Source organism: Pteropus vampyrus, unplaced genomic scaffold (genome assembly GCF_000151845.1).
Source record: "Pteropus vampyrus isolate Shadow unplaced genomic scaffold, Pvam_2.0 Scaffold453, whole genome shotgun sequence".
In the NCBI taxonomy this organism is placed as follows: domain Eukaryota; kingdom Metazoa; phylum Chordata; class Mammalia; order Chiroptera; family Pteropodidae; genus Pteropus; species Pteropus vampyrus.
Window position 1 is genome coordinate 1117734 of NW_011889234.1, and position 11604 is coordinate 1129337.

General features: G+C 34.5%; 1 protein-coding gene across 2 annotated transcripts in view; it reads left to right on the forward strand.

Annotated features, from left to right (window-relative positions):
- VPS54 (VPS54, GARP complex subunit) overlaps positions 1-11604 on the forward strand; it is an 89710-nt gene continuing 78106 nt past the window's right edge. For both annotated transcript variants that reach the window (XM_011381869.2, XM_011381872.1), the window contains exon 1: positions 1-55. The gene's annotated coding sequence lies outside the window, so the exon portion shown is untranslated. The remainder of the gene's footprint in view (positions 56-11604) is intronic.

Below are 11604 nucleotides of genomic sequence, written 5' to 3' on the forward strand. Positions count from 1 at the left end.
GAGGCGGCGGCGATGCACTAGGCCTCGCTCTGGGGCGGCTGCCCGGGACCCGCAGGTAGGTGTCGGGCCGGCCGCACTCGGCTCCCAGCTCTTCGCGGCCCACCCTCCACCCGACCTCCCGTGGAGCGAGGGACCAAGACCCCACCTCCTCTGTCTTCTCCACGACTCCAAGTGGACAGAGTTTCGGTCACAACTGGCCGGCGCTGAAGCTTCCATTCTCTCCTAGGCCACCTCCTCCTCTTCCTTGTCACTCTCCCACCGGGATCCGGCGGTAGCTCGACTCCCCACCGCCAGCCAGCGGCCGCAAACGCCGCTCTCGCCCCCTTTTGCCCCTCTCCGGGATCAGGGCACAGGAATTTCCACCATGGTTCTTAGATGCTATCCCCAAACTTTCCCTTTCTTTTCTCAGCCGGGCCCTTAGGCCCGTTTTGATGTTACTGGAATAATTTAATTTAAAAAATCATTTTTCTTCCTGGGGAAGGCTAACCCAAAGGATAACTTGCTGTTTTGCAGTTTGGCAATTTAGTTCGCAATATTTTGTTCAGCAATTAATGTTTTGCAGTTCTCCTTCCCATCTTTGCATTGATACAAAGGCAGGCCTCCCCTGCTTTCCCGATGTTGACAAGGAACTTTGCGTGTCCATGATAACTGACCGCTTCGTCTGTACGTGTGCAGATAGTATTTTTAGAATTTTGGTTGAGTCGGGTTGCAATTTTTAAAAAATTGTCCTTTAACCAGCTTTGTTTTTTGCTCTTTATTGAGGCCCTTTTTTTTGGAGAGTTAAGTTGTTTGGAAGAATTAAATCGTTTTGGTTTTTGTTTTTAACTGGCTCTTTTTGATTTGTCAAAACCCAGGGCAATCTTAATAGGAAACGCTTACAAGGCAAGCGATATTATGATAGTATACTAAGAAGTGTGCTATTATTGTGAAAACTGCAGATTTTGACATTCAGGTTGACTTTTCTAAATCTGTTGGGAGAGTTCTAATTGGAAAAGTACCTTGAGAGCCTTAATGATTTCTAAGCATTTATGATAGAACAGAAGAAATGATGGGATTTGTTCGTTTGACTATTTTTATTGGTCAGAGTCTGATTTCCTAGATATAGGTATTACTTGATGGTTCAGTTATCATTACTCATAATAGGTTTGGGTAAAAATGATCAATATGTGCAAATTTGAGGTGATTGGTAGTTGTGGTTTGGGGGATTTGATGTTTGCAATTTTATTGTGATTTGACTATTTTTAAATTATGCTCTGGTAATTTCAGAATTATTACACTACCAGGGGAGACATGATCACTTTTAAAAGAAATGAAAAATGTCTTGATGGTTTTCTTTAAAAAGAATGTATTAACAAAACTATAAAAACTGTCCACATTTTGTTTTTTTAAATATTTTTTATTTTCCAATTACAGTTAGCATACAATATTATATTAGTTTCAGGTATGCAACTTGGTGATTAAACATTTATACAATTTATGATGTGATCATTCTGATAAATCTAGTGCTCATCTGACACCATACATAGTTATTACAATTTTGTTGACTATATTCCTTATGCTGTACTTTACATCTCCATGACTGTTTTGTAACTACCAATTTGTTCTTAATCTCGTCTCTTTTTTCACCCACCCTCCTAGTCCCTCTCCCATCTGGCAACCATCAAAATATTCTCCATGAGTTTGTTTCTGTTTTGTTCATTTTTTTATTTTAGATTCCACATGTAAGTGAAATCATATAGCATTTGCCCTTCTCTGTCTGACTTACTCCACTCAGGACAATACCCTCTAAGTCCATCCATGTTATGTTTTGTTGTTGTTGATATTGATATGTTTTGTTCTTGTTAGAGGTATTGTTATTCTAACATTTGGCTTTCCGAAATGTTTGTCATTGCTGCCAAATCATTCAAAGCTTACTAGGGAAAGATGATTAAATTTGCATATGTTTGTTTTCTGGAAAAGTTAAAATTTATTTCTGGATAAGTATGAAGTTTTTAATTTAGAATTAAAATCAAATCTTAAAATTCATGAAATAGCAAAATTTGCAGAATTTGTTTTTAATGGCATTTCCCTATCAGTAAAAGTTGATTAAATTCATTTTTCCTGCTTTTAACTTTTTACCAACAGCTTTATTGAGTGAAGTACGCACATTTAAAGTGTAAAATTCAGTGATTCTTAGTATATTTATAAAGTGTGTAACCATTACTATAATCTAATTTTAGAACATTTTCATCACCCCAAAAAGAAGCTTTCTGCTTATCATTAGCAGTTACTCCCCATTCTCCTCGCCCCTGCTCCCAGACTTAGACAACCAGTAATCTACTTTCTATCTCAATATTTGCTTATTGTGATTTATTCGTATAAATGGTATCAGCTCAGAGCTTCTTGAAAAGTCTTTCTTTTAAAATCAATTTACATGCTTAAAATATTTTGAGTCAGAGAATAAGCAACTGATCACTGGTATTCATAAGCAATGTTTAAAACAATTGACATACTTTTTGGTTGTATTCTGCATTGATTTAATACAAAGTGTGGAGCAAAGAAGTTAGCATGAATGGCTTCAGTGATCTTAAGAGGTGGTCTGGTCAGCTGGGAGTCAATAAGTAAAAGCCGAGAGTATTTTTGCCATCGAATATTAGGATAGTAGGTAGGAAAAGACCTTAAAGGTCATCAGCTTACTTCCTGCTTGCTTCACAAATAGATGACAGGAACCAGATGAGGAAATCTGAAAAGTAGAAGCTTGGATCTCTAAGATGCATGGCTCAGGAATGACAGTGTGGTCATGTAAGGCAAGAAATGGGGATTTGTAAATTAGAATTGTTTAAGTTATCATATGTGTATGCATGCATGTATATGTGTATGTACAATATTTGACATTTTACTAGCAGAACAGGAAGAGAACTGGACATTTCCCCAATTTTGGGATGAGGAGGAGATTAATGTACCCACATGGATGAAATTCATGTTACAGAATCCTCTAAAAATGCTTTAATCAAAAGGAAGATGGCATATATATTATTGAGGCATCTTCTTGTACTATTACCATCTTTTCTTAAAAAATCCAAATTTTGAAAACCAAATTAATTTTTAAAAATTATAATTAGCAGAGTTGGTTGGAGGCCTCCTTTTTCAAAAACCAAGGGCCCTAACATCTAAATCGATGGTTCACAAACGGGTGTTATGCCTTCCAAGGGACATTTGGCAGTGTCTGGAAAGATTTTTCATTGTCATAACTGAAGGTGAGATGCTGTTGGCATCTAGCCAAGGGATGTTGGTAAACATCCTACAATGTATAGGCCATATCTTACACCACCCTACCCTCGACACACAACAAAGAATTATCTGACCCAAAATGTCAATAGTATTGTTCTAAACCTATGGTTTGCATGATTCTGGTAAGGGCCTGAGCTAGTGGGGAAATACTCTCAGTGGGCACTGATTGGTGGATTAGATGAACCCTCTAGGTACTCTAACAACTTTTTTTGCGGGGAGACACTGTTGAGGGAAAAGTAAAAGGAAATCTATTTATGACATAACGCAGATACTATTTAGTCTAATTGTCTTCAAATCTGAAGAAATTTTTTCCCTCTGAAAACGGCAGCCTTATTTTACTGCAAATTTGAATTACTATTATGTTTTGAATTGGTACCTAGGTTTTTGAAATTGGAAATATAGTGTAGTAGTATATTCTTTATCTAGAAGTGATTATTTTTCCACCTAGTAGCTTCAACTGCCAAGAAAGAAGTAAGCTAAATGTATTAATTAATTAATAGTGTGTGTTGTGAATGGCCAAAAATTTTCAAAGCTTATACATGAATCTCATTTTTTTTTTTCTTATAGGCCCCACTTTTGACTCTTTAATTTGTTTTTAACAAGCTCAATTTGGTGATGAAAAAAGAAAAAATTGACAGTTGGAGTCACTTTTGCTATTTACCTGCTATATGACCTTAGATAAATTACTCAATCTTTATGAACCTCAATTTTCTCATCAATAAAATAGGAATAGTGATAATTCCTGTATTATAAGGTTATTGTGAGAATTGAATTAGGTAATGTGTGTTAATGCTATGTCAACTATAAAACACTATATGAATGTTACTACATCTGAAACTAATATAATTAATGTCATATCAATTATACCTCAAAAAAAAAAGTTACTTATTTCAGAAGAATCAAATTAGAAAGGGATAGAGAGGATGCCAAAGGCAGGAATATAGATAGGAAAGTAGAGAATAGTGACTTACTGACAACTTCTCTAGGGAGAAGAGAGACATTCTCAAAATATATTGACAACAAACTAGTAAAAGAACTAGTATTATCATTATTTGAAGCTCTTTAAAATCGGGGCAAACTGACTTCCTTCAGTTGTACCTGAGAGTATCACTATTACAGTGCGGTGTGAAACTTATTGTTATAATGGTGAAATTAAATTATCAAGGAAAGGTTACCTTGTTTTCAAAATACCCTATTTGAAAAATCACGAAAATATTTAATTTCAGAATTAAAATTTTCAGAAGTTAACTTGTACAAAAAGTTTCAGCATTTTTGAGCATAAGCTGCAGTTATCTGGATTCATTCCCTTGTTGGGAATAATTCCTTCTATTACTATTCATACCTTCCTTTATATTTGAAGGGTTTTTCTACCACCAGTAGTTGCCCTTCAAATGTGAAGATTTAACTCAAGAAATAGGGGTTTTAAACCTACTATTTGTAAAAATCTCATCTCTTTCTAGATTGTTTCATTATTATTTTTCAACATCTTTTACACAAGGATGCTTTGATTTTTCTACACGTCCAATAGTCTATGGTTTGTGCTGTAGTGTTTAGAATTGAATTAACTAAAATACATGAAGTGAATGGGGAAAATTGTAATCTCTTACAATTAACTGTTCAACTTTTCTTTCACAATCATGCAAAAGCAAAATTGCAGGTAAGCAGAGCTTGAGGTATTCAGTGAGATTTTTCTGGAGTAGCATGAGGTAGACTAGTTTGAAATATTATTTAGAATAAGTCATGTGGTGTTGGTATTGGTAGGTAAATTTTTTTTAATATGGCATACTTAAAAAATCGGATTTTAGAAAGTGGGAGGAAGTTTTCAGGGCAAAAAATGCCACCAATTTGGAGAATTTCATATTTAAATAGTTGGCTTTTTGATTAAAAGGAAGTTCAGAGAGTGGGTGTTTGTGTTTGAATATTGTGGTGATGCATCATGTTTTATGACGTTTTTCTCCTATGTAGTGAATATAGTAAAATTTGGAAATTTTGACATCAAGAAAGTTTGTGCCCTGTTCCTCCCCCCTCCCCCCCAATTTGGCTAAACTGAGTGGTAAATTGGGCCCAGGTGGTGAAGAGTTTTTAGGCTCAACAAACAATATATACCACTATCAAAGAATACTTAAGGAGGTTCACCTAATAAGATCTGAATTTTAGAAGATTCTGAAGTTGAATGAGATTAGGACCAAAGAAGGACTTTTAGTAGAAGACCCTCACAATAAAATCTTCAAATAAAATTCTGAACTAGAGCAGTGACAGTTGGAATGGAGAACAAGAGATGGATTCGTAATGAATTTAGGAGGTAGAGTCCATGACAGTCCAAGTTGATATAGAAATTGAAGAATGTAGAGTGCTCAGGGAGTCAAGTTGGCTCTAAGGTTTCTAGCTTGGGAAACTACATGAATAGTATTGCCATTAAGTGAGCTAGAGAAGGAATAAATTTTTGGCAGGTGGAAGAGAGGGATAAAGATGGTAGGTAATGAGTTTAACTTTTGGATGTATAGAGTTTTAGGTATCTATGAGACTTATAGGTGAAGATGCATAGTAGGCAGTTATAAATTTGTGTGTGGACATTGAAAAGTGGTTAGGACTGGAAAAAGATCTGGAATCTATCCAGTTTTCTTTATCTCTGCCATTATCTGAGTTCACGCTACTGTCATCTCTCACCTAAATTATTGCAAGTTTCCTATCTGGTCTTTTCTAGTCTTCTCCAATCCATTCTCTGTGCTACAATCAGTGATCTTTCTAGAGGGCAAATTTGATTACATCATTCCTGACCTCAGATTATTTCTGTGACTTTCTTTTATTCTCACCATGAAATCTGTACTCCTATTCCTTTAACAAATTTATGAATTCATTTGTTTTCTCAATTATCTATGTAGCCTAATGACTCTCCGCAACTCCCACTTTCCCTCAAATATATAATTTTCTCAGAAATATTGACTTACTTGTGGTTTCTGGCAGTAGGCTCTCTCTTCCCTCCAAGTCTTTACACATACTGTTCCCTATTCTTGGAGTTTTCTCCCTGTCACGCCATTCCTCCCTTCCATTTGCCTGGCTCATTTTTACTTATCTTCAGTTCTTCGTAAGCTTTCATTGATTTATTACTATTATTGAAAAAATTTAAACCCACAGAAAAGTTAAAAGAATAGTAGAATGAACACCTACACCTACACACTCACAAACACTTTCCTTTTGCCAAATCTGAAAACAGGATGTAGATATGATGCTTCCTAAATACTTAAGCATGCATCTCCCAATTACAAGGACATTCTCTTACACAACTACAATGCCATTAAAACCTAAAAATAACAGTTGCTCAATAGCATTGTTCAACATATTGTCCATTCTTAAATTTCCCAATTTGTCCCAAAATTCTTTATAGCTTTTTCCCTTTAGAATGCAAGATTCAGTCAAGGTTCATGCATTGCATTTGGCTGGTATGTCTTTTTAATCTCCTTCAATCTGGACTGGTCCTATTACCTCCCTCCCTTCTTTGGTTTATCTTATGAAAAGTAGAGGTATTTGTCCTTGAGTATATTCCATATTCTGAATAACCTGCTCCTTCATGATTAGATTCTGGTTGGATATTTCTTGCAAGAATACCATAAAGATGATATGTAATACTACCACTTTATCACATCAGGAGGCACATCATGTAAGGCTGTCCCCCGGTTGTTGATTCTGGCTTGATCACTTAGTAAAGATGGGAACGGATAGATATATCTACTGTTTAATTAATAAATAATTTATAGGGTGATACTTTGTGGCCACATAAATATCCTGTTCATACCAACCTTTTAAAACAATGGTTTTAATATTCATTAATGATACTTGCTTGAATCAGTCATGCTTTGGATGATTACAAATGGTGATTTTCTAATTCTTTCATTCCATCTACATTTATTATTTTCATTGACTTTTGAGGGCAGTGAAGTCAGGTTAGATGAAGACTGAATATAGGCAATTGAATTTAGAAATCAGGTCATTCTTTACCTTTTCCAGAGTCAAGTGAGTGCAGGAAGTGCAATTGAGATTGCTAAGGAGGTAGACCAAAGAGAGAATAGAAGTTTGCCAATGAAAGGGTAAGAAGAAGGAGCTCGAAGCAATCAAGTTGAGGAAAAGAACTTTAATTTAGTACTTGAACTTTTTTTGACGGGCTGATGAGATTGAAGATAGGAGTCAGGGAATAATTAATAGAACAAGATTTCAGATGAAGTGGGAAGAGGTGAGATCAAGAACAGCTAGCTGGTTGGATTAATCTTGGAAAAGAGTAGACACCTATACTGTACCTTAGAAAGTTAGAAGTTGTGTATAGGTGAGAATAGGAGACGTTTAGCTGTGGAAGAAGACATATCTGAGGACTTTTTTTTTTCTTTTTTTGGTATGAAGTAAAAATACAGTTACCTTTTAAGAATGGGATTGATGAAGGTAAGCTAGGCTCATGAAAGTGATAAAAGTTTGTTATGAATACTATGGGACTGGGAAAGAGAAGTGTTTGACTATAAATAAATGAAAGGACTGCTGAGCAGGGCCTCATCTGAGATTGGAATTCACAAATTAATAATCTGCATGTTTTACATAATTTTTCTCTGACAGTATTCAGCAGCCAGGAAGAAAGCAAAGGCATTGCATGGAAGATGAATGAGGGAAGAGAAAATTGAAGATGGGAAGGAGACTTTAGAAGTTATTGACCATGGGATCCAAGCTAAGTAGAGAAGCTAGGAAGGCAGAACTGGGCTAAGAGACTCAAATAGTGGGGAATGGTGTAGAGGTAATGCCAAGCAGTGATTAATAAAAATACTAATTTTTTTTGGGGGGGGGAATGAACTTTATAGTTATTTACTTTATACCTTAAGCTGACATTTAATATTTTCATTCCTGAGCTACTTGCTGACTCATCAAGGATGAGTTTCTAGCTATTTTGCTTTATTTTCTCCTAAAAACTTCCTTGAAAGCATCGTCTTTATTGTTACTTAGTATTTATAGAGTACTTGTTTAGATTATTTGAAGACCCTGCACTTTACGGATCTAGATATAAAATATATTTTATTAACAAAGATAGACTGTTAACACTAGATTATTTCTACTCTGGAAAGAAGCAAAGCAGGAATAACCCAAAATAGTAGATAAAGGCAACTGTCATTTTTGTTCTTCTTAGGAATATGTTAATATATAATTTCTTGTAGTAACTATTTTAATGGTAGGGTAAATTGTACCGATTTTATTTTTATAGGCATTTTAATGAGTGTCTAATGGTTTATACAATTAAGACATATGTATTCTCCAATAACTTTGAATGAGTGATTTAAGGATTTATTTACTAATCTTCAGCCGAATTACCAAGAACAGAATACCAGTATTCTAATCTGATTTACTATGACAAAAATTTCATGAGTAATATAGTCATGTCAGTGGTCCAAATGAGTAAAATAAAATCTCCAAGTTATTTTGGTTTTCCTTAAATTTTTACCTATTAGAGACATTTTATCACAGTACAGTTTTATCATTCAATTTTAGGCCTGTGACCCTTAATTTCATTGGCTGCTTAATTACGTTCTTTTAGTGTATTAAGTCTCTGATGAGTGGGAAAAAAGACTGCTTTTATTTTATATAACATCTAGATTTAAAACATATACACGAGGATATGTTTTTGAGGATATTTGTGAAATATATTCCTGATAAGGATGTCACACATGAAGTATCACTTATTTTATAGCCATTTAAAAGTATTTGAATATAATATTGCAAATAGTTATACTTTTTATCCTTCTAGCCAAGATTATCTCTAATCGATTCTTCTTGTCACTAGATCAAAAGTAAATAAGGATCTTGAGGAAACACGTATTCAGAGTTTCCTGCAAGGCACAGGGTCTCGTAAATGTCAAATGAGAACAGAACATAAGGAAAAAACAAATTAGATTAGTATAATTTTGTTCTAATTTTCTGGATTCCTTTAGCTTCTTCCATACTCTTTAAATGCCCAAGATGAGTAGACAAGTACTTGTTTATATAATGGCCTTAATTTATTAGTATTTCTTGAAGGCCCAGATCTTTATGTTTAAATTTTAGCTTCATTATTGAGATTGTTGTGAGCAGTAATATGTACGATACATAATTTAAAAATTTTTAAGTACTTTTAAAAATTATGATTAAAGTAGATTTTGTCAGATGATAAATCTTAAATAGTATAGGAGTTTATTAATATTTGTGTCTACGCTATATGAAAGAAGCTTAATTATACCAGTAACCAAATGTATTGTGGGAAGTACTTCTTAGAGTATGAGATATTTGAGATACTTTAAATTTCTGTGACTGAAATAATAATCTCTACTGATTTCTATCAAATCAGTATTTGGTAGGACATTATAGTATAGTTGTTGGTTTTTTTTCCCTTGCATATATCAGTACTTCTAAATTTGGGGAAATCAAGTTTGTCGTTTTTTTGTTTTTTTAAAAATAACTTTGAATATTTAATTTTCTTTATTTTACTAATCCTAAATCCATTGTATTAAAAAATGCTATCTCTGTCCAGCTCTTGTATAAAAAATTTCCTACTTTATCCATAGCTTCTCAGATTACAAATAGACATGTTATAAAAGTTCATTAATAATTCAATTATTTGGAATCCAGAAAACATTTCCTGTTGGAAGTGTTAAAATGATGGCCCATTCTAGCATATTTATCCCACTTTGCAGCTCAAGAATTATCCCTTTGCTAAGATAAACATATTAAGTTGTAATGATGAAGATGTATAGAATCTATTTCCTTGAAGAATAATTTTCTAGCAGTCCCAGTTTTATAAAATTCTTGAACCTAAAATTGCTCTAAAAAATGGTCTTTAAAAATTTTTATCATGATCAGATGTTTATTATTGCTATCATTTATTTTAACATAAGATGGACATAAATAATAATTATTTATAATAATGTTATTGGGTCAGTAACTGATCTGATAAGGAGATAAAGAAGAGGAAAGCACTGAGTGCCTGAAGTGTATGGGAGGCAATAATTTTCTAGCAGTCCTAGTTTTATAAAATTCTTGAACCTAAAATTGCTCTAAAAAATGGTCTTTAAAAATTTTTGTCATGATCAGATGTTTATTATTGCTATCATTTATTTTAACGTAAGATGGACATAAATAATAATTATTTATAATAATTTTATTGGGTCAGTAACTGATCTGATAAGGAGATAAAGAAGAGGAAAGCACTGAGTGCCTGAAGTGTATGGGAGGCAATTGTGAAATAACTTAGTTTTTTTTGGAGGGGCAGTGTGGTGTAGACAGAGGCATGGGATTTAGAATCAGATCTAAATGCAAATACCATCTTCACAGTTAACTAGTTAAATGGTCTTGAAACCAGTTACTTTTGAATCTGTATCTTCATCCACATAATAAGGATTGTTGATTCATTCAGAAATGTTTTTCTAGGTTATTAGGAAGACCAACAAAATCTGAATGAAAGCAAGCAATTATGAACTATATATGTATAGTCTTTAGTCAGATATTAGCGATGACCTAATTCTTCTTATTGTGTTTCTATTCTTTCTCCCCTGCCACCCTTCATTTTTTCATTAATAACGTGTTTTCAGTGCACTCTTGATCTTTGGACTTCACAGAACCTTTAAAACTAGTAGTGGGAGTGAGGCAATCCAGGTTTCCCCAAAACCCAGCTGATCTTTTTTCTCTCCAGATAAGGGAATTAGGCAGAGGAGTAGATGGAAGGCAACTTTTCTGGATCAGCTTGCTTATTTTCTCACTGTTGCCTGACAAAGCCTTGTCTTTCAGGTGGGGCATAGCCTAAGATGCCTCATAGTTCCTGGGTGTGGTTAGTCTCTTTCTCTCTACCTTCATGCCTCTACCCCATTCTCCTGTGTATCTAATTCTTTCCTCTCTTCTCATCTTTCTCCCTTTTTCTTGTTCCTTTTTAATCTCATCTTTCATTGGTTTCTTGCTTCTTGCCTGCAAATATGCTCAGGTTTCCCATGGCCTAAAATATTCTTGCTTAACTCTTTCTTAGTCTCTTTTCTTTCACCATCAAAGAGATGTTGATCTTGTTGCCTTTATTATTTCATCACTTACTTAACCTCTTGTGGTATCACTTTTGCCCCAAGTACTGTTCTAAATTTGTTCTAATCCTGTATCCTTTCTGAAGTTAGTAACTTCCTTGACCTCTCTCTCTGCAGCATGTTGACACTACTGTTCACCCTTTCCTGCTGGGCACTTCTCCTTTGGCTTCTGTGAGGATAGTATTTCTTGTTGCTTTTTTCCTTTCCTCTTAGATGTATTTGCCCCACCCCTTGCTCTGAGCTTTCATTAGCCCTTTTCTTGCAC